The following is a 13,955-nucleotide window of genomic DNA, read 5'->3' as shown; positions in this document are numbered from 1 at the left end:
TAGAGCCATGTTACACAAATTTACACACCTAGCATTGGCCATTCTAGGCCGTTTTGCTCAATCAATGTCAGATCTAGCAGACTGGATAAGAAAACAACACACTAAATCTTTAATTTGAAACCATAAGACCCTGCTTCATTCACAATCGAACCATGGACGTTGTTGCTGAATCTTTTATAAAAGCCACAGCAATTACAACGGGAGACTGAGAATTATGCAGCATGTGATGTTGACTTCTGCTCCCTATTCCTGCTTCATTTGACAGTACCCAGCGGAGAAAGACAGGGAAGAGAGGACGGGCATGGAGAGAGAGAGAGAGAGAGAGGGGGATGACACGTTGGTTCTTTTTGGCTTTCTTTATCTCGATGTGAAACCACGTGAAGCTCTGACAGAAATGTGACAGATAGATGCGATGTCAAAAACTGGCAGGCTCGCACACATGCTAATTTGTCAGGTGAGGCAGAGTTTTGGTAGCGTGGGAGGTGTGGTGCGTTTTCATGCGCTTGTCTTCCTGTGCACGTGTGATTGAAAGTATATGTGCATAATGCATGTACACTGAGTTGGTGTCTGTGCCTCTCTGCCAGCTCTCTGTACCTCCCTGTCAGTTCAGCTTGTCATTCAATCATTAATAAAGAGAAACTTTTTCTTGCTGTTTTACTCTGTTTAAAATGTGTCATGCTTCTCTTAAACAGGGGAAATGGGCAGAAAGGGAGACAGAAAACTACAGCAACAGTCGAGAGGGGTTTTATCACATGTCTGACAGGAAAGATGTGCATCGGAACAGAGAGGTTTCACCGCGTTAACAAGGATGATTTTTCAGGGTATCTGTTGGGACTGTTTGGAGAGCAACAATTAGGAGGAAAGAAGAGCAGGTGGAAAGAGCATGTGATAGAGATTGAAGTTGGATTCCCTCAAGTGTTGGACTAACTGTACCCAAAAACCAAACCCTAAATTTTATGGTTGTATGGTGTTGAGAAGACAAACATATAATGTTTATATCATCTTCATTTTGTGAGGAAATAATAATTTGATGATAACTGGCGCTGCACTGTGTCATGATTCAAATCAATTGGTTTGAGCAATGAAAGTTAATGCAAGCTAGTTAGCCTATGTTGCTAGGCTATGTATATATATTGCTATGTATAACCAATGTTATGTGGACTTGTTGACAACATCTTGTACCATAGTTAGTATATTATACTGGGCTATGACGTGCTTCAGTCAGTGGTGCATTCACACCGCAAAAGTTGACAGCACGTCTCCCATCACCACCTCTCATATTTCAGTCAACTGCTACCATGGAAACTGCCCACCAAGAGGCTGCTACACAGTTTTCACAAAACGTCCACAACACAATAGTTGCAGTCTCATCATAATTTATATTTCATTACATTAAAATTAAGAAAATTCAAATTTCACTTTGGCTTTAAATTGCAGTGCAACTTTAAGAAAAGAATTCCATGTCCATGGAGTCCTTGGAGAGCAATAAATATCAGTGGTAGTCCAAATCAGACTTTTGAAAAGTGATTGTGGTTTAACTGCCACAGCTCACACACCTGCAACGTTTCTTGAGCCTGCACCTTTTTTCAAAGAATATTTTTAATTTTTTGACAATGTTTGACAACGAAACGTTAAAAAAAACTCATAAAAAATGCTGATACAAATTATGCTTATGTAATTGATCGTTTTTTATGACAGGAGCACAAAACAGGGCTAAATTATGAGTAATTATATACCACAGAGCTATGAATGAAATGGAAAAATGCCTGATGTACTTGCAGTGAAAATAGTATTGTGTCACATATTCTAATTTACGGTTTCTCTTATACTGATGCTTAAAAGGAAGCCTGAAGTGATTCAAGCACGAGGGAATTTATAGAAAATAGGGATCAAACACGTCCGAACCTGCACTGAATTTGATTGAGCTGAGAGTGCGAGTCACTTCCCGTTCAGTCCAATTAACCTAGGAAGTGGACATTTAAACCATAAGAAAATTCCTATCAAAATATTATTTAATATTCAATCTATTAAGACATTATTGAGACAGAGTAGCACTCTTATCTCCCAGTAAATGAATTACAGTTTCAATTTGCATGTTGAGTGAAGTGAACTGAAAGAGCCTCAGACCCAGAGCGCCCACCAAAGCTGTGGTGTGCCTGCTAATAACCAGCCTGCCAATTCAGGATTTGGTAAAAGCTTGATTCACACGTATGAAAAACATACACACATATATGCCAGTTTTGTTTTTGATTAGTTTGTGTGTGTGTGTGTGTGTGTGTGTGTGTGTGTGTGTGTGTGTGTGTGTAGATCTGTGAGGAATCTGTGGCAGGGGGAGGAAGAGACAGATATAAACTGAGATTCAAAATATTCGTACATTTCGTATCAACCACACTTTATTGCTGGATTTTCCAGGTTTTGCAAAAGAGGGATTGTTCAGAAGCAATGGAGGGCTTTAACGTTTTGAATATTGCAAGAAACTGAATACCTACTGTAACTGTAAAATTTAATCACTACTAAAGACCTTATGTTTTTACTGGTTCACAAACTCTTTTAAGTATCCAATTATGAAAACATTTTGCTCAAATTCAATTCTTTTTTCAGATTTTTGGAAATGCCATATGCAATCAATTTTACCAAGTCAAAAATCAGTGACAAATACATGAAAGACCCAAGAAAGAAAAGACTGAGGTTTCTGAATCTATGAATCTACGCTTGACATGATTTCCATAAAATTTGAAAGGGGCATTCAAACCATGTACAATGTAAAATTCAAATAACTATGGGCTTTCTTTGCTTCCACACATTCATTTCTGACAAGTATTTTGAGGGTGTAGTTTACATTAAATGCAGAACATGTGCTAAAGGCTGCACAGAGCTGTGTGCCAGCGGTCGGCTTTGACCGACTGTGAGTGGCACAGACCTCATCTTTCCACTGCTGCTACAACAGATGTGATCGGACTTGAAAAAAACCTACAGTACCAGGTTTGTTTGCCACTTGAACACAGCATGGCTCTAATGCCGAGCTGTGTGACTCGTGTTCGGAAAGTCAGACCTGATTTTTCTTTTTCTTTTTGTCTTTGATTCAATGAAGGAGAGAAGTGTCACTGATGCAACCGACCTTTACTATTCTAACAAAAGTTAAACTGATGACTTGAAAAGCAGAGATTAGCAAGGAAAGAAGGAAGAAAAGGAAAATTAGGTGACATATATGCTTGTAGCCTTAACTGTGTAAGGGAGAAAAGAGTGAGATAATTGGTGTGTTTGTGCTAGAAAGAGATTTTAAAAACAGACGAATAGAGAAATAGAGGGAGGCTCAGAGAAAGAGACATGGGAGGTGGAGTGAGAGAAGATAAAGAGAGAAACTGAGGGTGGAATACAAAGAGGGACTGTGTTCGAGAGAGTGTGTGTGTGTGTGTGTGTGTGTGTGTGTACCAGGTGTGTATCTGCCTTCCCCAAGGTCCTTCTAGCTGTCTTCTCCTATTGATTAGTTCATATTGATCTGGCCTGGCACACACACACACACTCTGACACACACACTGGTTCCACACACACACACACACACACACACACACACACACACACACACACACACACACTCTGACATACACACACACACCAGTTCCACACACACACAGCATGGTTCACTTGATTTAGCCAGGCTTTGACACAGGGGACATGAGGGTACATTGTTAACACACATGCAAAGCATGCACACACACATGCACACACAATCCTCCTATCATTTGGGCCCTTACAATGACAACCATCTTCTTTGACACACACACACACACACACACACACACACACACACACACACACACACACACACACTCTTACTTGTCAAACAGCAAACACTCACTCCTGTTTGCTCATGTGCATTGGCTGTCTGGCAAACAGGCAGGAGAAACAATGAGAATGAATAACACAGACTGTCAGTAGAAAACTCAATGTCTTGTACAAACCTGATAAATCTCATCGTCTACGTCTCTGGAAATTGTTTGATTTTCCACAAACTACCATATGTACAAGTATACTGTATGTTTCATACATTACAGAGATCAGGTTGGCTTTAATGAAGTAGCAGTTAACCCTAAATTTAAAGCTTCTGTAATCACTATTTTATACTACTACTACTACTACTTTTTTCTTTTTAGTGTCTTTCAGCTCATTGTTTTGGTTTTATAGCAGCATATATTGGTTCACTGTGCACTACCTGCCCAGTATAGAACATCAGAAAAAGTTAGCTACTAATTCAAGAACAGAAGGGAGCAGTCAGCGTTGGTCAGAGTCCGGCTATTTTCAATGAAAAGTAGCTAAAGCATGTTAAAAAAAAAGTTGCTAGATATTGCTGGTTTATGTCAACTACTAAGTTACATATGTGTGATGTCATAATGTAACTCTTCACATGTATACATGTTTTCTTTTTAATGGAAAAAAAGATGCTTTATCATTAGCTATCATTATATTTCAAGCTACTATCATAAAATCAATATGCATCTAGATCTACCTCTAATTTCAAAAACTACAAGCATTAGTGGCTGGAGGGTCAGCAGCAGTGCTGGTCCCTAGACTGGCTGGGAAAGTGCAGTTGAGATGAATGAGACTCCCCTCCTTCAAATAGAAGGAGAAGAAAAAAAAAACAAAACACATAGGATCAAGTCAAGGTGCCCTTGAGCAAGACACCTCACCCCCAACTGCTCCTGAGCCGCTCAGTGGTAGCTCCAGAAGACTGTTTGTTCAGGGCAGCTGCCGGTGTGACCGTGTGGAGGTGTGTGAAGGTGAAGCAGGGCAAGGCTGATAAAGAGTGTATGTGCTTGTTCCGTCTGTGTTTACAATGATGGAAAGCAGAGGAAGTAAGGTGAAAATCCCAGTAACAACCTGGACACATTGTCTGCTCATCAACAGCCCTCTAATGAGGAGGTTTTACCTGTCATGACCAGAATGATGCATGATGGGATCTGCCCCTGACACATATCAATATGTATACCCACATTGCTATACACCACACACAGATACAGTCTCTTTTTTATTTGTCCTTCATCCAGGCTCTGTGCTAGACTTCCTTTTTTCCCTCTTTGTCTCTGAATCAGAAGAAACGTCACTGTCTGTCTCTGCCTTTAGTCACTTGTGTGCATGCACACAAACACACACACACACAGACACACACACACACACACACACAAATACAGTACGTGCACAGACACAGAAACACCTGCACCCACAGAGACAGACATGCACACACACACACACACACACAGCCTGCCTTCTGCTGCTGCGATGGCTCCGAGCTGTCAAAACATCCTTGCTTTTTCTCCCACTCTCTCACCAAAGCAGCCTGACTGAGCTTGTCTATGCAGGTTCACAGAGACTCCTGTCTATCCACCCTCACTCTCTCTTCCTCCCTTTTCTCTCTCTCCTCCAGATTTGTGTATCTTAGCATCTTGATTTTGCTTTCTCTACCTTTTTCAACAAGCATTGCTGTCTTTTGCCGATACAAGGATCTGCATACAGTGAACAATTTAAAAACTGCTTTTGCTGTTTGTTATTCTTCTAATGTGTTAGGCATTAAAGGTGCAAATAATAGTTTATCTCGAGTTCTTTATACCGGCCATGTCCACAAAGAGTTTTCTGTCCACTGTGAAAAAAAACGAAAATCAAAAACATCCAAATATGTGCATCACAGTCAACATCTGGCCAGCAGTGGGAGAGACACAGCCTGGTTACTGTGCTGAGTCTCACACTAGGTCCCTGCTAACCTGGATATAGTTACTCAAATACTAAACAGACCAGACGAGGACACAGACAGCAGGATAGACAGAGGATGCACATGGGTTCTGTTTATACTAGTATTTAGTGTCTGCCCACGCTGACGTGTGCACACATGTGCCAGTCGGCATGAATGGTCTGCCTGGTCATAACTGCTGTATTATACTCGTCTGTTTTTTGCAAAGTTGTCCATCTACATTAATACAGCAAAACTATCCAATCCTGTTCGCCACCTGTACTGTGCCTCAGTGTAGTTGATCTAACTATTTAGTTGTTCTTATTGACATGTTTTATTGTTTCAAGTATAAAACAATAATTTGATTGCAGATTATAAATGCCACCACTTAACCAAGATGAACAGAAACTCTGTCAATCCTGTGCTGTCCATTGATCAACTCACTATTTTATGCTACATAAATACAATTTAATGACAACATCTGGCTTATATTGGCATTCAAAATGAGTGGTCACTACAACATTTGGTTTCTTCATCTTTCTGCTACACAGCTCAGGAGAGTGGTTGAGCAGACCAAAGTCATTTTTACTTTTTTGTGGATTTGAAAACAGCGACGTGGTGTTGCTGAAAGTCCAAAGTTCAGAGGAAAAGATGTGACTCCAAATTTAGTTGCTTTGGTGTGTGGACTAGTGGTGTCACTAGTGTCGTTACAACCTGTTTTCCCAGTCTTCTGTCAAAGCAATGTGGAGTCTTGTTAAAACCTCTCATGCTTATTCAAAAGGAGCTTCAGCCTAAAATAATCAGAGGTAGATTTTCTGCTGCAATATTCACTTTGCAATGAGAAAAAAACATGTCCTATCAAATCACATGCCAATAAGAAAATGTATTTGTCAGTGTGGATACGAACTGCACATTTGCCCCACAAGGAAAAGTAATATTAACAGTTTAAGAGGTAAAATATTTCATTTCCATCTTTCAGTGGAGCAAAAAGAGAGATATATAAGTCTGTCTTCTCTTCTTTACTGGTCTGTTGGATATATATTTCCCTCTCTTTTTCATACTCTTTCTCTCTCTCTCTCTCTCTCTCTGGCTTTTACTCACAAACAGAAACACACACACACACTCACAGAGTGTTGTGTGTTTGGCCTGCAGGGTGTGCACAGCAGGGAGGAATCAACCGTATGGCAGACATGAGGACGGAGCCAAATCTGGCTCGTACACATGGTGTGTGGCCGTGCTGCCGTGTATGTGCGCGCGCGTGTGTGTGTGTGTAGCTGAAGGCTGCCTGTGCTTAAATATATATCAGGGGCAGTGGTTGCCTTAAGGTGAAAGTTGTGCGGTTTTCACTGGAAGGCTGCTGGCGAATGAATGAAAACCACTCTCCATTCCTTCGCCAGCTACTGTCACTGTGCCCTTAAGCAAGGCACTTAAGCTGCTACTGCTTCAGCACAACATAACAGCATCAATGTGAATGGAGGAGCAACAATGAATGCAGGACGATGCTAAAGACAAGCACATACTGTATGATCATAAAGCATACCTCCAGTTTGCTGGGGCTTTACTTTTTTATTTTGGCCATGATTTCTGTGTTAATGATCCCATTTTTCTCACCAAAGTAAATGCTGAGATGTGTCAAAAATGCTAAAAATAAGTCAGGTGCAAGAAACACAAGCTGTCAGACAAGCAGACATTTGGGAATGAACCAACAGATGATCTAAACCACTTTATTTAGAGGTAAAATCAAGATGAGTGCCTCCCAAATGTTGGTAAAAGTCCCTCGTTGCATAAGAAAACTTATACACAACTACGGCAAGCACAGAAAATCAAAGTTGAACGGTTTGCGGGTTAAGACCCGAGTGGCAATAAACCTGAAATATCCTTTAAAACCCAACATAACTAACATCTTAATAAAACAACATTTCTGGATAACTATGTTTGTGTATGTTAATGTTTGTATCCATGAAAAAATGTCAAGGTGAGAAAAGTCTGTCAATGTCGATGCTTGTTGCGGCCCGAATCTCATTATAGATTCAATTATTTAATTATGTGTATAAAGGGTAAGAATAGTTTGCTAACGTCTGTATGCAGATGTTGATGTACAGTATATACACTATGTAGTCCTATTCCATGTATGGTGTATGTGACTGTGACAAGTGCATAGAGTGAGTGTGTGTGTGTGTGTGTGTGTGTGCTGTCAAAACATCTTTCATGTCAGTGAAAGTACGTGTGTCTGCATGCAAGTCCATGTCCGTGTCATTGCATGCAGCCTGCATGAAAATATGCATGTAATTTAATTGTACGTGCATGTGTATGTGTGTGCGTGCATGTGTGTGTGCTGTTTTTGCTGCCAGCATGTGAGCGTCTTGGCTCGTGGTTGTTTTGTCAGTGCATGAAAATCATTTATTCATGTTTCACTCACTCTCTTTCTGTGTGTGTGTGTGTATGTATTGAATACAGAGCCATCTATGTCTTGCATGCTCTAATAGATGCTCTTTGCTTTACATGTGTAGCTAAAGGTTAGGCTATCATGTCTATCTCTTTCAATACTGAATTGTTTATGTTTTCCTTACTCATCTCCATCTAACTTTTCCTTTTCATAGCTCTCCAACCATCTTTTTCACCTTCAATCCTTTCTTCTTTGCCACATCTCCCTTCTCCGGCTTCCCCTGTGTCTCCTCGTCTTTTTCCTTTCATGACTCTTGTGTGTTGAGGTTACCCCACCATGCAGCGTTTCTCGGTCTGTCTGTGTGTGTGTCTGTGTGTGTGTAGGAGGGTTTTTAAAAATGCATATATTCTATAAGTGGGAGGAGGAAACAGAGCGTGGTGAAAAGAAAAATACAGCCTCTGTGTGTGTTGTGTCAGTTGAGTTGACATCTGATCTTGCTGAGTATGGTAAAGAAGAAAGTGCTGAAAGTACTCTGTGTGGGGGGGGGGTCCTGTGTGTGTGTGTGTGTGTGTGTGTGTGTGTGTGTGTGTGTGCGCGTGCGTGCATGCGTGTGTGTGTGTAACAGTGTGTGTGGGTGTGTGTGTAACAGTGTGTGTTTTGTGGCTTGTATGTGTCCTTGTTTCTGTGTGGGTGGTAAGAGGAGGGAGTAAGGGAATAGGGTGTGTGTGAGTGCACTTAGTTTAAGTGTCAGCATGCCTGTGTGTGTGTGTGTGTGTGTGTGTGTGTGTGTGTGTGTGTGTGTGTGTGCGTGTGTGTGTGTGTCTGTGTGTGTGTGTGTGTGTGTGACAATCAGGGAGAAAAGAGGGGGAGTCAGTGAGAAAGAGGCTGAGAGATGGATGGCAGGGAGGGTGACGAGGGAGGGAAGAAAAGGAATGAAGGAGGGGGAAACTAGGAGATAATAAGAGCGAGTGATTGGAAAGAAAGACAAAAGATGGAAGAAAGTTGGGGCAAAAAGAGAGATACTTTGAAACAAATGCCTGTTTCTCTTCTTCTTAACATTCTTTCTTATTCCAGTTTATGTTTCTTCACAGTGGCATAAATGTTATATGAACAGCATATGTTATGAATGAATGTTACATCAAAACTCTTTTCTTCTGCCCTTCTTTTTCTTTCTATTGTTGCTTTCTCTCCAGAGCCTTTCTGACAAATAGACCAGTTTGATCAACCTCACACACACACACACACACACACACAAACACACACACACACATACACACACACACACACACACATACCACACACATACACACACTACATGTGACTGAGAGCTTGTCTAGACTTCATCTACAAGCTGCAAAAGTCCTTCACCTCTTTCTTCATCCTCATTGTCCCTGTGTGTATTTTACGTTTCATGTTTGGTGTCCTTGGTGTACGGTTACATCAGTGGGGAAGTGTCTCGCTGAAGGAAATCTATCTATATTTCATTCCATAACTGCTGAAAATGCAAGATCGACAAGCGAGAAAAAGGCGAGGGGAAGAAGAACTCTGCTGTAACAAGCGAGTTGGAACAAATGAATACAGATCTGGTGCCAAAAAAGCAAAGTCGGGAGACTGAGCAGGTGGAGCAAAACTAACTTTACTTTGTCAAGGGCTAATTTTACAGAGGGGTAAAGGTGGGCAGGAGTCAATGCAGACAGTGGGTGAATGGAAACAGGTAAAAGCAGGTGAGACAGAACTAAAGCAGAAACACAGAGGGAACCTTTGGCTATTTATTTTATTTTACCTATGAGAGAAACCTTTCCAGGAACACAAGGACCTTTGTAGAAACTCAGGAACCTTATTTGCAGTTCTAGTTTTGGTTCCTGGGTCACAGTTACCTTAAAAATATATGATGCTTACGATGATACTTATGATACTGCAGATACGGTGCAGGAGCTACTGAAGTGTTCACTCAGACTGAAAGCACTGAATGTTGCTGGTATCGATATTAACACTAAGGATGGGAACTCCTTGTAAAATATTGAAATCTTAACTATGTTATGTATCTGATCATTAGTCTATGAGTAAGGTGGCTTCACAAGAGGGCAAGTGAGTGAGCCAAACCAGCATAACTTTATTTACTCTTTTTTTTTTTTACAATGCAGTTCTGTACTAGAGCAGAAACTCAACCAGCAGAAATACTGAGCCAATCAGGAGACAAGCATCTTCATTTTCTGGCATTTGAAACTACTTTGAATGATCTAGTACAACAACACAACATTACATTACAAAGCACATCACACTGTGTCTCAAACAAAGCTGTCACACAGACCCTCTGATGTGGTGATCATGCAAACATATACGGGAAAAAGGGACATTAGTTATTGCATTTAGTTCCTGTGCTTCCTCAGTTTTCAGGACTATTGGGTTAAAATGGGCCGATAGATTTTGTGGCAATATGAAAATACAAAGTGGCCTTTATTTCTGCAGAGGTTTATGGGACAATGAGGAACGGCTGTGGCTTGGTCAGGTGATGGGCTGATTAAGGCACCAATGTACTGTGCAACAACAATCTTACAAGTTCAAGTGCATGTCACACTGTGTGAGATGGGTTTAATAAAAAAATATTGGTTTCCACTGCCAAAAATGATGTACCTGGGTGTTTTAAGCATTTCCTCCTTCAGTGACTACCTGTGTCCCTCACTCTCCTTAACCTGAACTGAAAAAAAGGATAAAAAACAAAAGAAACAGGAAAACAGGAAGCTCTGTGTCAGAGAGATGTGTATGTTAATACATCTACTGAACATCCAGTGGTCTGTGTTACTATGGCACTGACACAGAACTTCAATTAAGGCTCAGACTCACTTGCCACACACACACACACACACACACACACACACACACACACACACACACACACACACACACACACACACACACGCACATATGGCCACAGTGTAGACAGGCCTATTGATTTTTGTGGTAACACTGTCCTGTCACCACATATAGGCTAGTGCTAGTCTGCCTCCATACCCTCCTCTCCTCTCCTCTCCTCTCCCCTCCTCTCCTCTCCTCTCATACATGTGTAAATGTGACCCCCCCCCCCCCCTTTCCTTCCATCAAGTCCTCCAACCTGAGCGACCACATGGGTCGTTTGTCCCTACACTCTGATATGACCCACAGGACCGTCTCCTGAAATACTGCCCCGACAGTGTCAGTCTTGTGTTTTGTTCACTTTGTCGCTCTTTATGCTACATCACCTGGCCGCTAGAGGTCACCTCATAATAAAACGCAACAATGGGTGAGGCTTGTTTTTCACTTTTTTTTTTACAAGATGAAAGTCTCCTCCTTTCCTATAGTCCTCCCTCCTGCTGCTTTTTCTCTTCTTCATTTCAGCTACATCTCCCTCCACTCCTCCATCCTCCCCTGCCTTTTCCCTCGTCACCCTCTTTCCTCCCTCCATCCCTTCATTCCTCTTCCTCCTCTCTCCTAGAAGGATTCTTGTCAGGATGAGAGAGACGGTGCTTGGAGACATGGAGGAGGGGGTACGTGGGCCTTTTGTTTTGCCTGTACTGCACACATAACACACACACCCGACGCACGCACGCACGCACGCACGCACGCACACACAAGCAGAAACCCACATATAACACACAAGTGGCTACATACAAAGATAAAACAGGACAAATAAGAGAATGTCTCAACCATCCCCAGAGAGCGAGGTGGAGGAAGAAACAGAGATTTCCCGCTGATTTTAGAAGCTTTGGCAATACTGCTCCACAGTCCTGCCAATACGTGAACAGAAAAGAACAAGAGAGAAAGAAAAAGTGGAAAATACAGATATGAGGAGGTACAAAAAGGAAAAAGGCTCAGAAAAACATTCACATGCTATGATAACCTTAAAGATGGATTAGAATCCCTATGTTATACATACTGGATTATGACCTTTTATAGTTTAAGGTAATGTCTTAATGGTAATGCCCTAGAGCACATATATTCCAAACTGTATGCTTTATCACATGTAACCATGCAGACAGAGTAGAAAAGAGCTTAAAACTGGTGATTAAATGTTTCCAGTTTTTCCAGTTTATCCATTTAGTTGTATATTCTGAATATAAACTCAATTAATTGTAGTGCATTTGAATAAATTACATTTGTATATCCAGGAATGTAGCAGGTAATAAAAAGGTGGGTAAACTAGACTAGACCAACGAGTCTCCTTCAGTGAGCAACATAAGATATTACATCTGTCAGTGTAAAGGATTTGATCCTGAACTGTTAACACATTACTGCACATCATCGTACACACACACACACACACACACACACACACACACACACACACACACACACACAAGAAGACATTCTTCTTCATAATCAACCTATCCACTAATCTAAGTCTATAATGTCTGATTTTACGCAGATGACACAATATTTTATGTCGCTTGTTCTACTCTGGTCCATCGTTGTTCATCTTCATTCTGCTTTTGATGCTTTTCATGTATCACTTCTCAGTCATTGATTTGATTGAAATACAGATAAAACCGAATACATGGTACTGTCTACGTCTACTTGTGCCCCGCCTTGCCTTCAAATGGTACCCATAATACTCACTGATACAAACACTTTGTGGAACTTGGTTTGACAGTTCACTGTTATTCAAGTTTAGCATTAAAAATTTAAAGATCACATTCTGTACAGAATCAAAAGTCTGTCTGTGTTTTTTAAACAGTAAATATATTGTTCAGTTAACTTTTATATCTGTACTTGACTGTCATGCTGCTCCATTATCACTCAACCCTAAACTCAGTGTAACACATAGACTTCTCCTTTATTGAAAATGTCAAATTTTGAACTAATCATTGTTTTCTGTATCGTTAAACAAAATCCTTTCTTAACCTTCTTAACTCTGCCAAAGCTTCCAAACTACCTCAAACTATCTCTTCTTTCATTTAAATCTTGTAACTGCAGCACTAATTTTAGACATCCTGCATGTATGCACTAACCGTGGCAGAGCTGGATTCAGGTACTATACACCTTTTAGATGGAAAGAGCAACAAACAGCTATCAAGACAGTTTTAATTTCCCTTGAGATTTTAAAACTTTATTATCTGATGGTTTCTTTGTTTGTGTTTATTCCTTCTTTTTGTCATGTTATTGTTAGGTGTCTGGCTTTATATTTGTTGCTTCTTGTATGCCACATTGTGTGGCTGTCTGTAACTATTTTTTTGGTTTTTGCCAGGTCTCTCATGAAAAGAAGATCTTGATTTCAGTGACACTAACTGTAACTAAAAAAAAAGATGTCATTTGCAGGTTGTGAAGGTTTCAAAGACTCATTCCTCATAGAACTTACACCAGCTTGTTTGCACTGTAAAATCTATACAATCACTGCTTTGGAAATTTTGTTTTTCATGAACTGTTGTGTCAATCAAGTAGTTCTACTGTGAGTCAAACAAAGAGGGAGAGAATGAAGTGAGGGCGCAAACAAGGAAATGTGAGTGGGTAGAGACAAGATTGTAAATGCTGATGTGCTGCATGTGTAGCAATTTAGGGTTGAAGGTAGATGAAGAAAAACACAGGAAAGCTATGAGGGGTGTCGACACACACATACACACACACACACACAAACACACACACACACACGCACACACACAAAGGTCTTTCTACCTACACATGTGCACACACACTCCTGTCTCTCTGTGACTATTCATATTTAAAGAGTCAGTCTTTTAAGTGAACACAGCATGGAATAGAAGAGCACAACACACACACACACACACACACACACACACACACACACACACACACACACACACACACACACACACACAAAGAATGGGTAGACAGGTATTCACTCAAAAGGGCTGG

Source organism: Seriola dumerili, unplaced genomic scaffold (genome assembly GCF_002260705.1).
Source record: "Seriola dumerili isolate Sdu_G_001 unplaced genomic scaffold, Sdu_1.0 BDQW01000138.1, whole genome shotgun sequence".
Classification (NCBI taxonomy): domain Eukaryota; kingdom Metazoa; phylum Chordata; class Actinopteri; order Carangiformes; family Carangidae; genus Seriola; species Seriola dumerili.
This window is presented reverse-complemented; position numbering follows the sequence as displayed.